At 48.0% G+C, this 17,987-nt stretch overlaps 1 protein-coding gene across 4 annotated transcripts in view; it reads right to left on the reverse strand.

Annotated features, from left to right (window-relative positions):
- ADGRB1 (adhesion G protein-coupled receptor B1) overlaps window positions 1-17,987 on the reverse strand; it is a 399,558-nt gene that overhangs the window by 38,812 nt on the left and 342,759 nt on the right. The gene's annotated exons all lie outside the window — the stretch shown is intronic.

Consider the following 17,987-nt stretch of genomic DNA (forward strand, 5'->3'; position numbering starts at 1 on the left):
GTACAGCCGTTCAGCGTCTGAGGGTGAGCCAAGTGCTCAGCGCTGCCCGGCTGAGTGGCTGTACGCGGTGCGGGTGGAGGAAAATGTCAATTAACATGCATGAGGACTGAGCTCTCCCTCCCGCCCGCCCGCCCACTCGCTGGACCGTCACCCGAGGTCCTCCTTAAGGGTGAGTGGTGTCCCCCCCCCCCAGGAGCAGCATGGCGGCCGTATTCCTCCCCCACCCCCCCCCCCGTAGAGCGCCTTGCACCGGCACTGCCCAAGCCAATTGTATCTGACTCTGCACATGTTACATCTGGCCCACCTGCACTGCACATGCTCTGACCCACGTTGTTGAAAACATTGAACTACCATCATAACAGAATAATAGGCATAGTGCAACGCTAACACAAAGTCAATTTGTACACTACAAATGTTACATGAACTCAGGCCACAGCACAGCATGTTTTCCTGCATGAGTGTGTGTTCTTCTCACACATGTGTATGGGGCTTGTTCTCCTGGGCTGGCTGGTACCAGGATGTCAGTTGCTGGCCATGTCTTTGATCAACTTAGCTGATGTATGAGTCACCATAACTGCTGGTTACAGCTGACTTTACAACAGTAACAGGTGTATTTGATCAGCTGTGTGTAGTGGTGCCTCGCTGACATCTGTCTTAGGGACAGATGTACTAAGCTTGAAAAGTGATAAAATGGAGAGTGATAAACAACCAGCCAATCAGCTCTTGTCTGACAATTTTCAAACACAGCCTGTGACATGGAAGGTAGGAGCTGATTGGCAGGTTGTTTATCACTCTCCATTCTATCACTTTTGAAGCTTAGTGCATCTGGTCCTTAGAGAGATAGAGAGAGAGATATGGGGCAGATTTATTAAGCTTGGAGAAGAGATAAACTGGAGATAAAGCGGAGAAAAGGTAAAAGGAGATAAAGCACCAGCCAATCAGCTGTGTTTGAAAAAAGACAGTTGGGAGCTGATTGGCTGGTGCTTTATCTCCTTTTACCTTTTCTCCGCTTTATCTCCAGTTTATCTCTTCTCCAAGTTTAATAAATCTGCTCCTATAGAGGGAGACAGAGACAGATTATAATGTATTCATAATCACACAAAAAGCCAGAGAGATAAACACACATGTGTAATCAATTCCCTATGTATCGCATACAGCAGTTTATACAGTATTAGAGACTTACCCAGTAGCCAGCCCTCTGCCATTGATCCGGCTTCAAACTCATCAAAGAGGACTGACTGGCCGAGGATATAGGAGTCATGACATGAGCCAGGGTAGCCTGCAAACACACTCATGATCTTAAGATTGGCATCACAGACCACCTGCACGTTGGTACTTGTGCTTCCATGTCGGTTATAATAGGAACGGGCAGTATCCCGAGGTGGTCTCAGCGGAATGTGTGTGCAGTCAATAGCACCAAGCACATTTGGCATGCATGCAATGCGATGGAATGCTACCCTAACATCATGCCACTCTGTCTCCTGGCTTGGGAAGCAGATTGAGGCATCTATATGTGGCTGAAGGGCTTCAAGCACCTGGGTCAGGTACCTGGACAGTGTGGGCTGAGATATGCCAATGCCTTGGCCAGTGACATGTTGAAAACTGCCAGATGCCAGAAAGTACAACACAGCCAGCAGTTTGTGCAGGCCTGAGACAGCGCATGAGTCGTCTTCTTCCGTGGCACTGCCAAGACATCAGGTCTCTCAAAGCCCACACTGAAGCACCCTGATATAGCATATAGTCTGCCATGCTAGAAGTCAGGAAGTGTTTGTAGGTAGTTATTTGGCTTTTATAAGGCACACATTTGGGATTACAATGGTCTGTGATGTATTGTTAAAATGATAACACATGTGTCCCATTGAAGCAGGCGAAAGACACTTCAAAATACACCTTGCAAAGGAAGGTGTATTTTTTTTCACGAGTTTGTTTACGAAACGTAGGTGTTTACGAATCCGATTTTACGAATTCACGAATACGAATTTTTAGTAAATGGTGAAAATACGCCTAGCCAATGCAAAAATCAGGCGTATTCTATCGATGGTGTAGACTTTTCGTAAACATGCGTAATCGTATTTAAAAATACGAATACGATCTCAATATGACATGTTTACGACAATACAAATTTCACGAATCTACGAATTTTGCACTTGATAAATGAACATTTCACGAATACGTCAGAAATTCACGATTATTTCCCTACGAATACGACTTTTTTCTACTTTAAAATACGAATCCATATTAGTAAATTTCCCCCATAATGTATACTGTAGTACATGGATCACTATGACTTGTAATATGCACAGTAGGGGGCACACTATCACACAGAATGTACAGTAGGGGGCACACTATCACACAGAATGTACAGTAGGGGGCACACTATCACATAGAATGTACAGTAGTGGGCGCACTATCACACAGAATGTACAGTAGGGGGCACACTATCACATAGAATGCACAGTAGGGGGAGCACTATCACATAGAATGCACAGTAGGGGGAGCACTATCACATAGAATGCACAGTAGGGGGAGCACTATCACATAGAATGCACAGCAGGGGGCGCACTATCACATAGAATGCACAGTAGGGGGTGCACTATCACATATAATGTACAGTAGGGGGCGCACTATCACACAGAATGTAAAGTAGGGGGCACACTATCACATAGAATGTACAGTAGGGGGCACACTATCACACAGAATGTACAGTAGGGGGCACACTATCACATAGAATGCACAGTAGGAGGAGCACTATCACATAGAATGCACAGTAGGGGGAGCACTATCACATAGAATGCACAGTAGGGGGCGCACTGTCACATATAATGAATACTGTAGTACATGGATCACTATGACTTGTAATATGCAGCAGGGGGCGCACTATCACATAGAATGTACAGTAGGGGGCGCACTATCACATAGAATGTACAGTAGGGGGCACACTATCACATAGAATGTACAGTAGGGGCAGACTATCACACAGAATGCACAGTAGTGGGCGCACTATCACACAGAATGTACAGTAGGGGGCACACTATCACATAGAATGTACAGTAGGAGGAGCACTATCACATAGAATGCACAGTAGGGGGAGCACTATCACATAGAATGCACAGTAGGGGGCGCACTATCACATATAATGTATACTGTAGTACATGGATCACTATGACTTGTAATATGCAGCAGGGGGCGCACTATCACATAGAATGTACAGTAGGGGGAGCACTATCACACAGAATGCACAGTAGGGGGAGCACTATCACACAGAATGCACAGTAGTGGGCGCACTATCACACAGAATGTATAGTAGGGGGCACACTATCACATAGAATGCACAGTAGGGGGAGCACTATCACATAGAATGCACAGGAGGGGGAGCACTATCACATAGAATGCACAGTAGGGGGCACACTATCACATAGAATGTACAGTAGGGGGCACACTATCACACAGAATGTACAGTAGGGGGCACACTATCACATAGAATGCACAGTAGGGGGAGCACTATCACATAGAATGCACAGCAGGGGGCACACTATCGCATAGAATGTACAGTAGGGGGCGCACTATCTCAAATAATGTATACTGTAGTACATGGATCACTATGACTTGTAATATACAGCGGGGGACGCACTATCACATAGAATGTACAGTACTGGGCGCACTATCACATATAATGTACAGTAGGGGGTGCACTATCACATAGAATGCACAGTAGGGGGCGCACTATCACATATAATGTACAGTAGGGGGCGCACTATCACATAGAATGCACAGTAGGGGGCGCACTATCACATAGAATGTACAGTAGGGGGCGCACTATCACATAGAATGTACAGTAGGGGGAGCACTATCTCATATAATGTACATTAGGGGGCACACTATCACACAGAATGCACAGTAGGGGGCGCACTATCACATAGAATGTACAGTAGGTGCGCACTATCACATAGAATGCACAGTAGGGGGTGCACTATCACATAGAATGCACAGTAGGGGGCGCACTATCACATAGAATGCACAGTAGGGGGCGCACTATCACATAGAATGTACAGTAGGGGGCGCACTATCACATAGAATGTACAGTAGGGGGAGCACTATCTCATATAATGTACATTAGGGGGCACACTATCACACAGAATGCACAGTAGGGGGCGCACTATCACATAGAATGTACAGTAGGTGCGCACTATCACATAGAATGCACAGTAGGAGGAGCACTATCACATAGAATGCACAGTAGGGGGCACACTATCACATAGAATGCACAGTAGGGGGCGCACTATCACACAGAATGTACAGTAGGGGGCACACTATCACATAGAATGCACAGTAGGGGAGCACTATCACATAGAATGCACAGCAGGGGGCGCACTATCACATAGAATGTACAGTATGGGGAGCACTATCTCATATAATGTATACTGTAGTACATGGATCACTATGACTTGTAATATACAGCGCGGGGCGCACTATCACATAGAATGCACAGTAGGGGGCGCACTATCACATAGAATGTACAGTAGGAGGAGCACTATCACATAGAATGTACAGCAGGGGCGCACTGTCGCATAGAATGTACAGTAGGGGGCGCACTATTACATATAATGTATACTGTAGTACATGGATCACTATGACTTGTAATATACAGCGGGGGGCGCACTATCACATAGAATGTACAGTACTGGGCGCACTATCACATATAATGTACAGTAGGGGAGCACTATCACATAGAATGCACAGTAGGGGGCGCACTATCACATAGAATGTACAGTAGGGGGCACACTATCACACAGAATGTACAGTAGGGGGCACACTATCACATAGAATGCACAGTAGGGGGAGCACTATCACATAGAATGCACAGTAGGGGGCGCACTATCACATAGAATGTACAGTAGGAGGAGCACTATCACATAGAATGTACAGCAGGGGCGCACTGTCGCATAGAATGTACAGTAGGGGGCGCACTATTACATATAATGTATACTGTAGTACATGAATTACTATGACTTGTAATATGCAGCAGGGGGCACACTAACACATAGAATGCACAGTAGGGGGGAGCACTATCACATAGAATGCACAGTAGGGGGCACACTATCACATAGAATGTACAGTAGGGGGCACATTATCACACAGAATGTACAGTAGGGGGCACACTATCACATTGAATGCACAGTAGGGGGAGCACTATCACATAGAATGCACAGTAGGGGGAGCACTATCACATAGAATGTACAGTAGGGGGAGCACTATCACATAGAATGTACAATAGGGGCGCACTATCACATATAATGTATACTGTAGTACATGGATCACTATGACTTGTAATATACAGCGAGGGGCGCACTATCACATAGAATGTACAGTACCGGGCGCACTATCACATATAATGTACAGTAGGGGGTGCACTATCACATAGAATGCACAGTAGGGGCGCACTATCACATAGAATGTACAGTAGGGGGCGCACTATCACATATAATGTACAGTAGGGGGCGCACTATCACATAGAATGTACAGTAGGGGGCACACTATCACATAGAATGTACAGTAGGGGGCACACTATCACACAGAATGTACAGTAGGGGGCACACTATCACATAGAATGCACAGTAGGGGGCGCACTATCACATAGAATGTACAGTAGGGGGCGCACTATCACATAGAATGTACAGAAGGGGGAGCACTATCACATAGAATGTACAATAGGGGCACACTATCACATAGAATGTACAGTACCGGGCGCACTATCACATATAATGTACAGTAGGGGGTGCACTATCACATAGAATGCACAGTAGGGGCGCACTATCACATATAATGTACAGTAGGGGGCGCACTATCACATATAATGTACAGTAGGGGGCGCACTATCACATAGAATGCACAGTAGGGGAGCACTATCACATAGAATGCACAGTAGGGGGCACACTATCACATAGAATGTACAGTAGGAGGAGCACTATCACATAGAATGCACAGTAGGGGGAGCACTATCACATAGAATGCATAGTAGGGGGCGCACTATCACATATAATGTATACTGTAGTACATGGATCACTATGACTTGTAATATGCAGCAGGGGGCACACTATCACATAAAATGTACAGTAGGGGGCGCACTATCACATAGAATGTACAGTAGGGGGCACACTATCACACAGATTGTACAGTAGGGGGCACACTATCACATAGAATGCACAGTAGGGGGAGCACTATCACATAGAATGCACAGTAGGGGGAGCACTATCACATATAATGTATACTGTAGTACATGAATCACTATGACTTGTAATATACAGCGGGGGGCGCACTATCACATAGAATGTACAGTACTGGGCGCACTATCACATATAATGTACAGTAGGTGGAGCACTATCACATAGAATGCACAGTAGGGGGCGCACTATCACATAGAATGTACAGTAGGGGGCACACTATCACATAGAATGCACAGTAGGGGGAGCACTATCACATAGAATGCACAGTAGGGGGAGCACTATCACATAGAATGCACAGTAGGGGGAGCACTGTCACATAGAATGTACAGTAGGGGGAGCACTATCACATAGAATGTACAATAGGGGCACACTATCACATAGAATGTACAGTAGGGGGAGCACTATCACATAGAATGCACAGTAGGGGGAGCACTGTCACATAGAATGTACAGTAGGGGGAGCACTATCACATAGAATGCACAGTAGGGGGAGCACTGTCACATAGAATGTACAGTAGGGGGAGCACTATCACATAGAATGTACAATAGGGGCGCACTATCACATAGAATGCACAGTAGGGGCGCACTATCACATAGAATGCACAGTAGGGGGAGCACTATTACATAGAATGTATACTGTAGTACAGTGGTTCCCAAACTTTTTTCTCTCCCGTACCCCTTGATTAGGTTTTTCATTGATAAGTACCCCCTCCTTTCATTTTGAAACATGGACAGTACTTAGCGGTATGCATGTCCTTATATTAAGGAGGAGCGGAGGAGTAGTATACAGCCAGGAATCATGCCCTTCTGTGTCTAGTCACTGGTTGTGTACTATCTCCAGGATTCCCGCTAACACCGGTAGGATTAATGTCGCTGCTTCCTCCACTTTTGTCAGTGCTGGGCAGATGACTGCTGATGTCTGAGGGCAGCGCGGGAAGCTCCCAGTGTACTGCTGGTCAGGCATATGACACAACATGGTTTGTCTCCATTGCAATGGGTCTTCTTCAGCCATCAAATGACCTTTTCATTGTCCGCCATTACCAATATTATTTTCAAGTACCCCGAACTGGTCTGCAGAGTACCCCCAGGGGTACTAGTACCCCAGGTTGGGAACCACTGCTGTAGTACATGGATCACTATGACTTGTAATGTACAGCGGGGGGCACACTATCACACAGAATGCACTGTACTATATTATATAATGTATAGTACGTGGATCATTATGGCTTGTAATATACAGCAGGGGGCGCACTATCACATATAATGTATAGTACATGGATCACCTGCAGCCTAACCCTCCCCACTAGTGCCTATGCTTACCTCCCCACAGCCTAACCCTAACCACCCCCTCCCCTCCAACCTAACCCCTGCACCCTGCACCCTAACCCTCCCCACTAGTGCCTATCCCTACCTCCCCACAGCCTAACCCTAAGCCCCACCCTGCAGCCTAACCCTAACACCCCTCCTACAACCTATCCCCTGCACCCTGCAGTCTAACCCTCCCCACTAGTGCCTACCCCTACCTCCCCACAGCCTAACCCTAACCACCCCCTCCCCTCCAACCTGCACCCTGCAGTCTAACCCTCCCCACTAGTGCCTACCCATACCTCCCCACAGCCTAACCCTAACCACCCCCTCCCCTCCAACCTGCAGTCTAACCCTCCCCACTAGTGCCTATCCCTACCTCCCCACAGCCTAACCCTAAGCCCCACCCTGCAGCCTAACCCTAACACCCCTCCTCCAACCTATATCCTGCACCCTGCAATCTAACCCTCCCCACTAGTGCCTATCCCTACCTCCCCACAGCCTAACCCTAACCACCACCCTGCAGCCAAACCCTAACACCCCTCCTCCAACCTATCCCCTGCACCCTGCAGTGTAACCCTCCCCACTTAGTGCCTACCCCTACCTACCCACAGCCTAACCCTAACACCCCTCCTCCAACCTATCCCCTGCACCCTGCAATCTAACCCTTCCCACTAGTGCCTACCCCTACCTCCCCACAGCCTAACCCTAACCACCCCCTCCCCTCCAACCTATCCCCTACACCCTGCAGTCTAACCCTCCCCACTAGTGCCTATCCCTACCTCCCCACAGCCTAACCATAAGCCCCACCCTGCAGCCTAACCCTAACACCCCTCCTACAACCTAACCTTAAACCCCCCTAGATCCTTAACCTACACTCATCCTGGTCACTCATAATTCAGCATCCCGGCAGTTGGATTTCCAGGGCCGGCATTCCAACTGGATTGGGGAATCTGGCGCCAGTCTCCCGGTAGTGGTTGGGCTGTAGTTTTGTACAGTGAACGTCGGCATCCCTGAACGCATCCCCACCAGTATCCCTGGGATATAATGGATCCCCTTTGACATGATTGTGGTATTGATGCATAAGATAGGGTGACAGGCCGCACTTGGCCAACGTACGGTAACTACATATCCTTCCTTACAGACTCAGACCAGGCAGAAGAATCTGAAACCCGCTGCGCACTAGAGTTGGGAGCCGGCACCGTCCCGAATTCTACGTCTCAGGGATTTATGGCGGTGGCGTTTAATAGGCGATGTGGAAAACTCTAGACTGTCTTATAAAACATTTACTGGTCTCTCCACAATTTATGAGGACATTAATATATACCTGTATAAATGGACCTGCCGACAGCCTGTAAATCAGCCTTGTTTGATTTAGAGGAATATTACAATATCATTAGTCTTAAACCAGCGCATTAGCTCGGACGTATTTCATTCCGACATTATAGGGGGGGGGGGGGGGGCTTCCGATATCCGGCTACATTGGACTTCACCGGATTTAATAGGATATGAATGGACGACTTTGGTTGTTGACATGCACTAGGTCAACATTGGGAAAGGGTCCACACGTGAAAAGGTCAACATGTGTTTTTTGTGATTTTCTTTGTTTTGTTGGGACTTTTTTTATACTTTACATTTTAAAAGAATTGGGAACAGTAGAGTATGAAGTGCCAGCTTAGTGGGCCATGCGAGGGTACACGCTACACTACTTGAGGCCCCATGTTGACAAGTGTCGACATTGGCACCAAAAAAAACGTTAAAAACTCCTGTAAACGTTTAACTTGTGCCGACCTTTCGAGCATGTTGACCATGGTATCAACCTTGTGAATATCAACCTAGAGTATTTCAGCCATTGGATACCCTCTTGATAACGACCGATAATATTTACGACACTGGGGGGTGATTCAGGGCTGAATTCTCTCCCCTGTCCAATGTTAGGGGTTTGGGCATGCACAAACACCTGGAGCAAGCGCCTTGGGCGGACGCAGGCATAGAAACGACGGGCGTACCCCTGCAAATGCAGGCATGTCTGCTTGGGGCGTACCCACTATCGGGAGTTTGCCAAATAGAGACCACAGAGTGTGTGTGTGTGTTGTGTTTCTGTGTGTGTTTGTGTATATATATATATATATATATATATATATATATATATGTATATATATATATATATATATATACTAGGAGGTCACGGGGGGTTGCCGCGAATCGCGGGAAGGGGGTCTGGGGGGGTGGGGGTGCTGGCAGATGGGGGGGGTGCGGGAGTAATGGTGGATGGTGGCTGAGCAGAAATGGTGGATGGTGGGCGTGTACTGTAGCCGTGGCTGGGCGGGGGGAGGTGATGTCAAGGGGGTAGGGTGAATAGAACACTTGTCTTTTCCTTAGGGGGGGCGGGTTTGTATATAACGCTGGGCGGGAACGTTATACACATAGAACACTGGTCTTTTCCCTAGGGGGGCGGGTTTGTGTATCCCGCTGGGTGGGAATGTTATATACACAGGGGATGAGTGACAGATCTGGCTAAATATATAAGATACATATATATATATATATATATATATATATATATACATAAAAATACACACACACACTTATCCATGTTTGAGACAGACAAGCAATGACAGCGGCTATCGTTAAATGACGTCGGTGAAAGTTGCAGAGAAGGAGAAAGTTCATTGTGATCCTTTCTGACACCGCGTTACAATGTACCCGTAACTGCAGCAATTGTGTGGATAACACTTTAGGAGATAGTGTCAATCCCGTGTTAGATAACAGCAGGTAATGGACTATTGCTGCCATATAAACGCTTAAAAAAAAACACATTTTCCTGACAAACCTGCAATTTCGCTGCCATTTACTCTAATACGTCCATTCAGAAGCAGGAAATTTGGACGGGAAATGATTGAAGAATTCCAGAGCGATTCTCGAGAAAGAGAAGGCATCGGGGACCTTAGACGGCGCTCCTGTATTTTGCCTCCAGAATCGAGATAGAACTACTACCATCCCAAAATACACACAGCTACACAAAGATGGCAGCTACAGGACGGACTACAACGCAGGGGTTAAATAATGGACTACTCAGGGGCCACTTCCTCACACCGGCTCATATTAAAATATACTGTACAGTAAGTGTAGCGGAGTGCACCAACATTCTTTACACGGTGGCTTCTGGAATTCTGCGTATTACTAATATTTGATATTTAGTATAGGAGCTGTTATTGGTGACGTAAAACTGCACCTGAGTCTGTATTGGGCACATAGAAACAGTAAAAAATTCTTCAAATGGTATAAAAAAAAAAAAAACTTAAAAAAATGTTCACTACTTTAGAGCCGATGCTGTGAGAGATCCTCAAAATATCTGCTAAAAAAATGCCAGCGTCGCTCACACCCGCTGTTCTTTCCAATCAGAGGGCTGCAGTTTTTAATTGTGAATTTCAGGATCAAACGGAACCTCTTTTTGTTGTCTATAAACCTCTGATGGTCGTTATGTATTCATTTGAGATCAGCAAATCTGTAGCATGAAAACCACAAAAAATATTGGCTAATAGCAAATTGTAACAAAGCAGTATCCAACTTTGGGGCCTAATTCAGAACTGATTGCTCATCTGCAAATAACCGCCCAGAAAGAAAACCTGCCCCATGCAAGTCGAATGGATCGCAATCCACCCACAACTCCGTACACAATTCACTCATGATCGAATGGTTTCCCAGTCTGTGGAAATGTAAGTAACTGACCCTTCCACATCTCTGCGACAGAATCAGGCGGATCGGGGTCAGAGCGGACATCACTGCTGCTGCCTGAAAACGCCTGGGCACACGTCTGCGGTCTTCCTAAAACTCCCAGAAAAAGTCTCCTTTTTCTATTTGGGCTCATGTATGGGTGTTGCGATCCGTACACATGCAAAGTCATGTAATAGTCTGAAGGATTGCAAAATTGTAAAACAGCGATCAACTGAATCGGGCCATTGTCTCTTCACTAATTGTGTATATGCAGCACACACAAGCAATCATACACTATATATATATATATATATATATATATATATATATACCCATCTTTGCGACACAAATACCCAACATCACCGCACAGTAATGTATGTACATACAGAGGGGTCAGAAACACAATATCACTATTTCCAGACAATGTGGGCGAGATGTAATCTGCAGCACGCGGTCTGCATTGTAATGTCAGGGCCGGAACACTCTGGGCTGTTAATGAGGTCAGGGCCGGAACACTCTGGGCTGTTCATGAGGTCAGGGCCTGGAACATTCTGGGCTGTTCATGAGGTCAGGACCGGGACATTCTGGGCTGTTCATGAGGTCAGGGCCGGAATACTCTGGGCTGTTCATGAGGTCAGGGCTGGAACACTCTGGGCTGTTCATGAGGTCAGGACCGGAACATTCTGGGCTGTTCATGAGGTCAGGACCAGAACACTCTGGGCTGTTCATGAGGTCAGGACCGGAACATTCTGGGCTGTTCATGAGGTCAGGACCGGAACATTCTGGGCTGTTCATGAGGTCAGGACCGGAACATTCTGGGCTGTTCATGAGGTCAGGGCCGGAACATTCTGGGCTGTTCATGAGGTCAGGGCCGGAACATTCTGGGCTGTTCATGAGGTCAGGGCCGGAACATTCTGGGCTGTTCATGAGGTCAGGGCCAGAACACTCTGAGCTGTTCATGAGGTCAGGACCGGAACACTCTGGGCTGTTCATGAGGTCAGGACCGAAACATTCTGGGCTGTTCATGAGATCAGGGCCGAAACATTCTGGGCTGTTCATGAGGTCAGGACCGGAACATTCTGGGCTGTTCATGAGGTCAGGACCGGAACACTCTGGGCTGTTCATGAGGTCAGGACCAGAACATTCTGGGCTGTTCATGAGGTCAGGGCCGGAACATTCTGGGCTGTTCATGAGGTCAGGACCGGAACACTCTGGGCTGTTCATGAGGTCAGGGCCGGAACATTCTGGGCTGTTCATGAGGTCAGGGCCAGAAAATTCTGGGCTGTTCATGAGGTCAGGGCCGGAACACTCTGGGCTGTTCATGAGTTCAGGACCGGAACATTCTGGGCTGTTCATAAGGTCAGGGCCGGAACACTCTGGGCTGTTCATGAGGTCAGGGCCGGAAAATTCTGGGCTGTTCATGAGGTCAGGACCGGAACATTCTGGGCTGTTCATGAGGTTAGGACCGGAACATTCTGGGCTGTTCATGAGGTCAGGACCGGAACATTCTGGGCTGTTCATGAGGTCAGGACCGGAACATTCTGGGCTGTTCATGAGGTCAGGACCGGAACATTCTGGGCTGTTCATGAGGTCAGGACCGGAACATTCTGGGCTGTTCATGAGGTCAGGACCGGAACACTCTGGGCTGTTCATGAGGTCAGGGCCAGAACACTCTGGGCTGTTCATGAGGTCAGGACCGGAACACTCTGGGCTGTTCATGAGGTCAGGACCGAAACATTCACGGCTGTTCATGAGGTCAGGGCCGAAACATTCTGGGCTGTTCATGAGGTCAGGACCGGAACACTCTGGGCTGTTCATGAGGTCAGGACCAGAACACTCTGGGCTGTTCATGAGGTCAGGGCCGGAACATTCTGGGCTGTTCATGAGGTCAGGACCGGAACACTCTGGGCTGTTCATGAGGTCAGGGCCGGAACATTCTGGGCTGTTCATGAGGTCAGGGCCGGAAAATTCTGGGCTGTTCATGAGGTCAGGGCCGGAACACTCTGGGCTGTTCATGAGTTCAGGACCGGAACATTCTGGGCTGTTCATAAGGTCAGGGCCGGAACACTCTGGGCTGTTCATGAGGTCAGGGCCGGAAAATTCTGGGCTGTTCATGAGGTCAGGACCGGAACATTCTGGGCTGTTCATGAGGTTAGGACCGGAACATTCTGGGCTGTTCATGAGGTCAGGACCGGAACATTCTGGGCTGTTCATGAGGTCAGGACCGGAACATTCTGGGCTGTTCATGAGGTCAGGACCGGAACATTCTGGGCTGTTCATGAGGTCAGGACCGGAACACTCTGGGCTGTTCATGAGGTCAGGGCCGGAACATTCTGGGCTGTTCATGAGGTCAGGGCCGGAACACTCTGGACTGTTCATGAGGTCAGGGCCGGAACACTCTGGGCTGTTCATGAAGTCAGGGCCGGAACACTCTGGGCTGTTCAAGAGGTCAGGACCGGAACACTCTGGGCTGTTCATGAAGTCAGGACCGGAACACTCTGGGCTGTTCATGAGGTCAGGACCGGAACATTCTGGGATGTTCATGAGGTCAGGGCCGGATCACTCAGGCTGATGTGTAAGGTCAGGGCCAGAACACTCTGGGCTGTTAGTGAGGTCGGGGCCGGAACACTCTGGGCTGTTTGTGAGGCCAGGACCAAAGCACTTGGGATGTTTATGAGGTCAGAGCCGAAGCACTTGGGCTGATTGTGAGGTCAGGGCAAGAACACTTTGGGCTGTTTTATGAGGTCAGGGCCGGAGCACTTGGGCTGTTTGTGAGGTCAGGGCCAAAGCACTTGGGATGTTTGTTAGGTCAGGGCCAGAACACTCTGGGCTGCTTTATGAGGTCAGGGCCGGAGCACTTGGGCTGTTTGTTAGGTCAGGGCCAGAACACTCTGGGCTGTTTTATGAGGTCAGGGCCAGAGCACTTGGGCTGTTTGTGAGGTCAGGGCCAGAGCACTTGGGTTGTTTGTCAGGTCAGGACTGGAGCACTTGGGCTGTTTATGAGGTCAGGGCCGGAGCACTTGGGCTGTTTGTGAGGTCAGGGCCGGAGCACTTGGGATGATTGTGAGGCAGGGCCAGAACACTCTGGGCTGTTTTGTGAGGTCAGGGCCGCAGCACTTGGGCTGTTTGTGAGGTCAGGGCCAGAGCAGTTGGGCTGTTTGTGAGGTCAGGGCCGGAGCACTCTGGGCTGTTAATGAGGTCGGGGCCGGAACACTCTGGGCTGTTTGTGAGGCCAGGGCCAAAGCACTTGGGATGTTTATGAGGTCAGAGCCGAAGCACTTGGGCTGATTGTGAGGTCAGGGCCAGAACACTCTGGGCTGTTTTATGAGGTCAGGGCCGGAGCACTTGGGCTGTTTGTGTGGTCAGGGCCAAAGCACTTGGGATGTTTGTTAGGTCAGGGCCAGAACACTCTGGGCTGTTTTATGAGGTCAGGGCCGGAGCACTTGGGCTGTTTGTTAGGTCAGGGCCAGAACACTCTGGGCTGTTTTATGAGGTCAGGGCCGGAGCACTTGGGCTGTTTGTGAGGTCAGGGCCAGAGCACTTGGGTTGTTTGTCAGGTCAGGACTGGAGCACTTGGGCTGTTTGTGAGGTCAGGGCCGGAGCACTTGGGCTGTTTGTGAGGTCAGGGCCGGAGCACTTGGGCTGATTGTGAGGCAGGGCCAGAACACTCTGGGCTGTTTTGTGAGGTCAGGGCCGCAGCACCTGGGCTGTTTGTGAGGTCAGGGCCAGAGCAGTTGGGCTGTTTGTGAGGTCAGGGCCGGAGCACTCTGGGCTGTTTTGTGAGGTCAGGGCCGGAGCACTCTGGGCTGTTTTTCTGAGGTCAGGGCCGGAGCACTTGGGCTGTTTGTGAGGTCAGGGCCGGAACACTTGGGCTGTTTGTGATGTCAAGGCCGGAACACTTGAGCTTCACTTTGATTTATGTTGGGTAGAGATAGAATGAGGGGCGGTTGAAGGAGGTACAGTAGGAAAGTATGTCTTGTGGATATGGGTAAGGAATGATGGTGTGATCATTAAGGTGAAGGGCATAGTGGTGGCATGAAAGGGCTTGGAAGGTGGAGTATGGATGTGAGTATGGGTCATGTGAAGGTATGGAAGGTGGGATGTCTATCATGGGATGAAAGAGGAATCCATGAGGGGATATGTGGATGATTGGGAGAGTAAGGAATGGGTGTATGGATAATACAGCAGGTAAGGATCAGGGGGGCATAAGCAAACAAGATTGGGGTTCTTTAAAAGGAAGTTAAAGGTTTAAAATTATCATGGTGGAGGGGCAAAAGGGGGAGGGTGGGTTTTGTTTGAGGGAGGATAGCATATATATATATATATATATATATATATATATATATATATATATATATATATATATATATATATATATATATTACATGCACAAGCACACATACACACACACACACACACACACTATATATATAATGTTGCAATGTTTCTAATAAATCCCAACCTCACTGAGATTTCCTGGCCTCATCTATGCATGGGTCATAAATTAAATAAATATAAATGATATTTCTGATCTCACCTCCCTATTCCGCCAGTATGGGTATCTGCATGGCAGGTGCAAGATTAGGACGGTGCCTTATCATCCTACACCCACAATGCACAATATGGATTTTGGTTTGCAGGATGAGACGTAAACTACAGGGGGAGGAATGGGGGGGGGGGCGGGGGGGTGGTGACTGAGCATTCTGGGGGCGCTGCCATTATATTGAGTCATCACCGTTGGAAGACTTGGAATGAACTTTCATTTAGGAATAACAAACATGATGCAGGAATCAGTCAGTCCGGGCGGATGCCCACTCCCATTACTCAAAGCCTTAATAATGGTCCGATAAGCACTGTCAGAGGTATAACAAATTATGGGGTACATTTTCCTGCCCAACCCAACACCATAAATGTCTCGTAAAGAGGACAGAAGACGCAAGTTCCCTCCGCTGCAGAAATTTAGGGCCAGAAGTATCAAGCTTTCAAAAGTGATAAACAGCCAGCCAATCAGCCCCTAACTGTCATGTTACAGACTGGGTTTGAAAAAATCAGGTAGGAGCTGATTGGCTGGCTGTTAATCACTCTCCACTTTATCACTTTGTGTAGCTTGATACATCTGGCCCTTAGACTCTTCTTCAGTGCACCAAAACTATCCTGCCCCTCGCCGCCCTCCACCCAACCCCATTCTACAAAAATAACCATTTTACCCGCTAATGCTGGTACACATCCGTCGGCATGCCAACAACGCAACATCGCCAACGATTTCCCCAAAACTCCTGGACAAACGGTACAGCGCATACAACAATTTGTAAATTCCCGATCCGTCGGAATCAGACACAACTTCACAAATGAATAACCCGCTTGATGTGTTCGCGGCTTTACAGAAAAACGTATCTTCAGCCCAAATTTGGGTGTTACACATAAGCGGGAAGACTGAAGATTTGTTTTAATGAGGAATGATGAAAATCCTAATAATTTTTTTTTTTTTTACATTACGCTGCAGCATCAAGGCCCTTATTCTGATCGGTGCGGATATTCCCGCATTCTTACGGTGCGGTCCGCACGCCACGGTGTTCTGCCGCGTGCGGCCATCGTCCGTAGAAACGCCCACGGGTCCTCCGCATTCGGACGGACTCACTCTTTAAGAACAGGGCGTGTTTACGGACGACATACAAACCATGCGTGTGCGGGAGAAACACTCAGATTCTGCACGGTATTACAGAGTATTACAGAGTATGCTCGGGAATACCGCATCCGAACGGGAGCCAAGCGGTGCTACCGCACGTAAGCGGAGTATTTACGCCAAACAACCCACTATTATGTATCTTCTGCAATACATCACATGACCCACTTATTCAATTACCTATCCTCATAAAAAACTGCTTATTTGGAATTGGAATCAATTAGATGCCAATATATCCTTACAAGCATGCCTAACACATGCATTGCACACATTAACCCTTACAGCAATTGAAGTGCAATGGTTTCAATTAAAGCACTGACAAGCGTCCTATTAGTGAGTAATGAGTAAAGGAGTCGATTCTATTGGGTTCAGGTGTTAATGCTTGTAGTCATTAGGCGTACATTCGCCTACCGCATGAACGAGTGGTGTCCGCAAAGCAATAGTACACTTGTGGACACCGCACATTTCTTCCCTTTTTGATCGCGTGCATTCGGAGTGCTATCCGAATGTACGCCCCCCAACATAAGTGTACTACCCCGTGTCCGCCCATGTTTCCGCCCCGTTTTGCCCACTTTGAAACTACGCCCATGTGTCATTCCGCATGACGCCCATAATACGCCCATATTTCCCGACTGATTGCGGGGAACAGTTTTGTACGGGATTTGGCCGAACAGGTACGGAGTCAAGGCGTGGCACATGCGCGTTGCGTTCTCCACGCATGCGCAGACGCCGTAAAGACGCGATCCGAAAGTATGCGGTAAAGTACGCGTCAATCAGAATAAGGGCCCAAATGTGGTATCACCGCTGCAATCTGGGACTGTTTGCACACCACAATAACCGTACATGGCTTATAATGCACAGAATCTAATAATGATGCTTACAGGGGTGTAGGTAAGCGGGTAAAAGAATGACATATATATATATATATATATATATATATTACATTCTGTGCATAGACATAGTACTTTATCAACATCTTCCCCAATATACAGATTACTGTTGTATTCCTCACAACACACAGATGTGACGTACTGCCATCACAATGTATAGAACAGCGAT

The sequence above is a fragment of the Crinia signifera genome, chromosome 5 (genome assembly GCF_055691185.1).
Source record: "Crinia signifera chromosome 5, ASM5569118v1, whole genome shotgun sequence".
Classification (NCBI taxonomy): domain Eukaryota; kingdom Metazoa; phylum Chordata; class Amphibia; order Anura; family Myobatrachidae; genus Crinia; species Crinia signifera.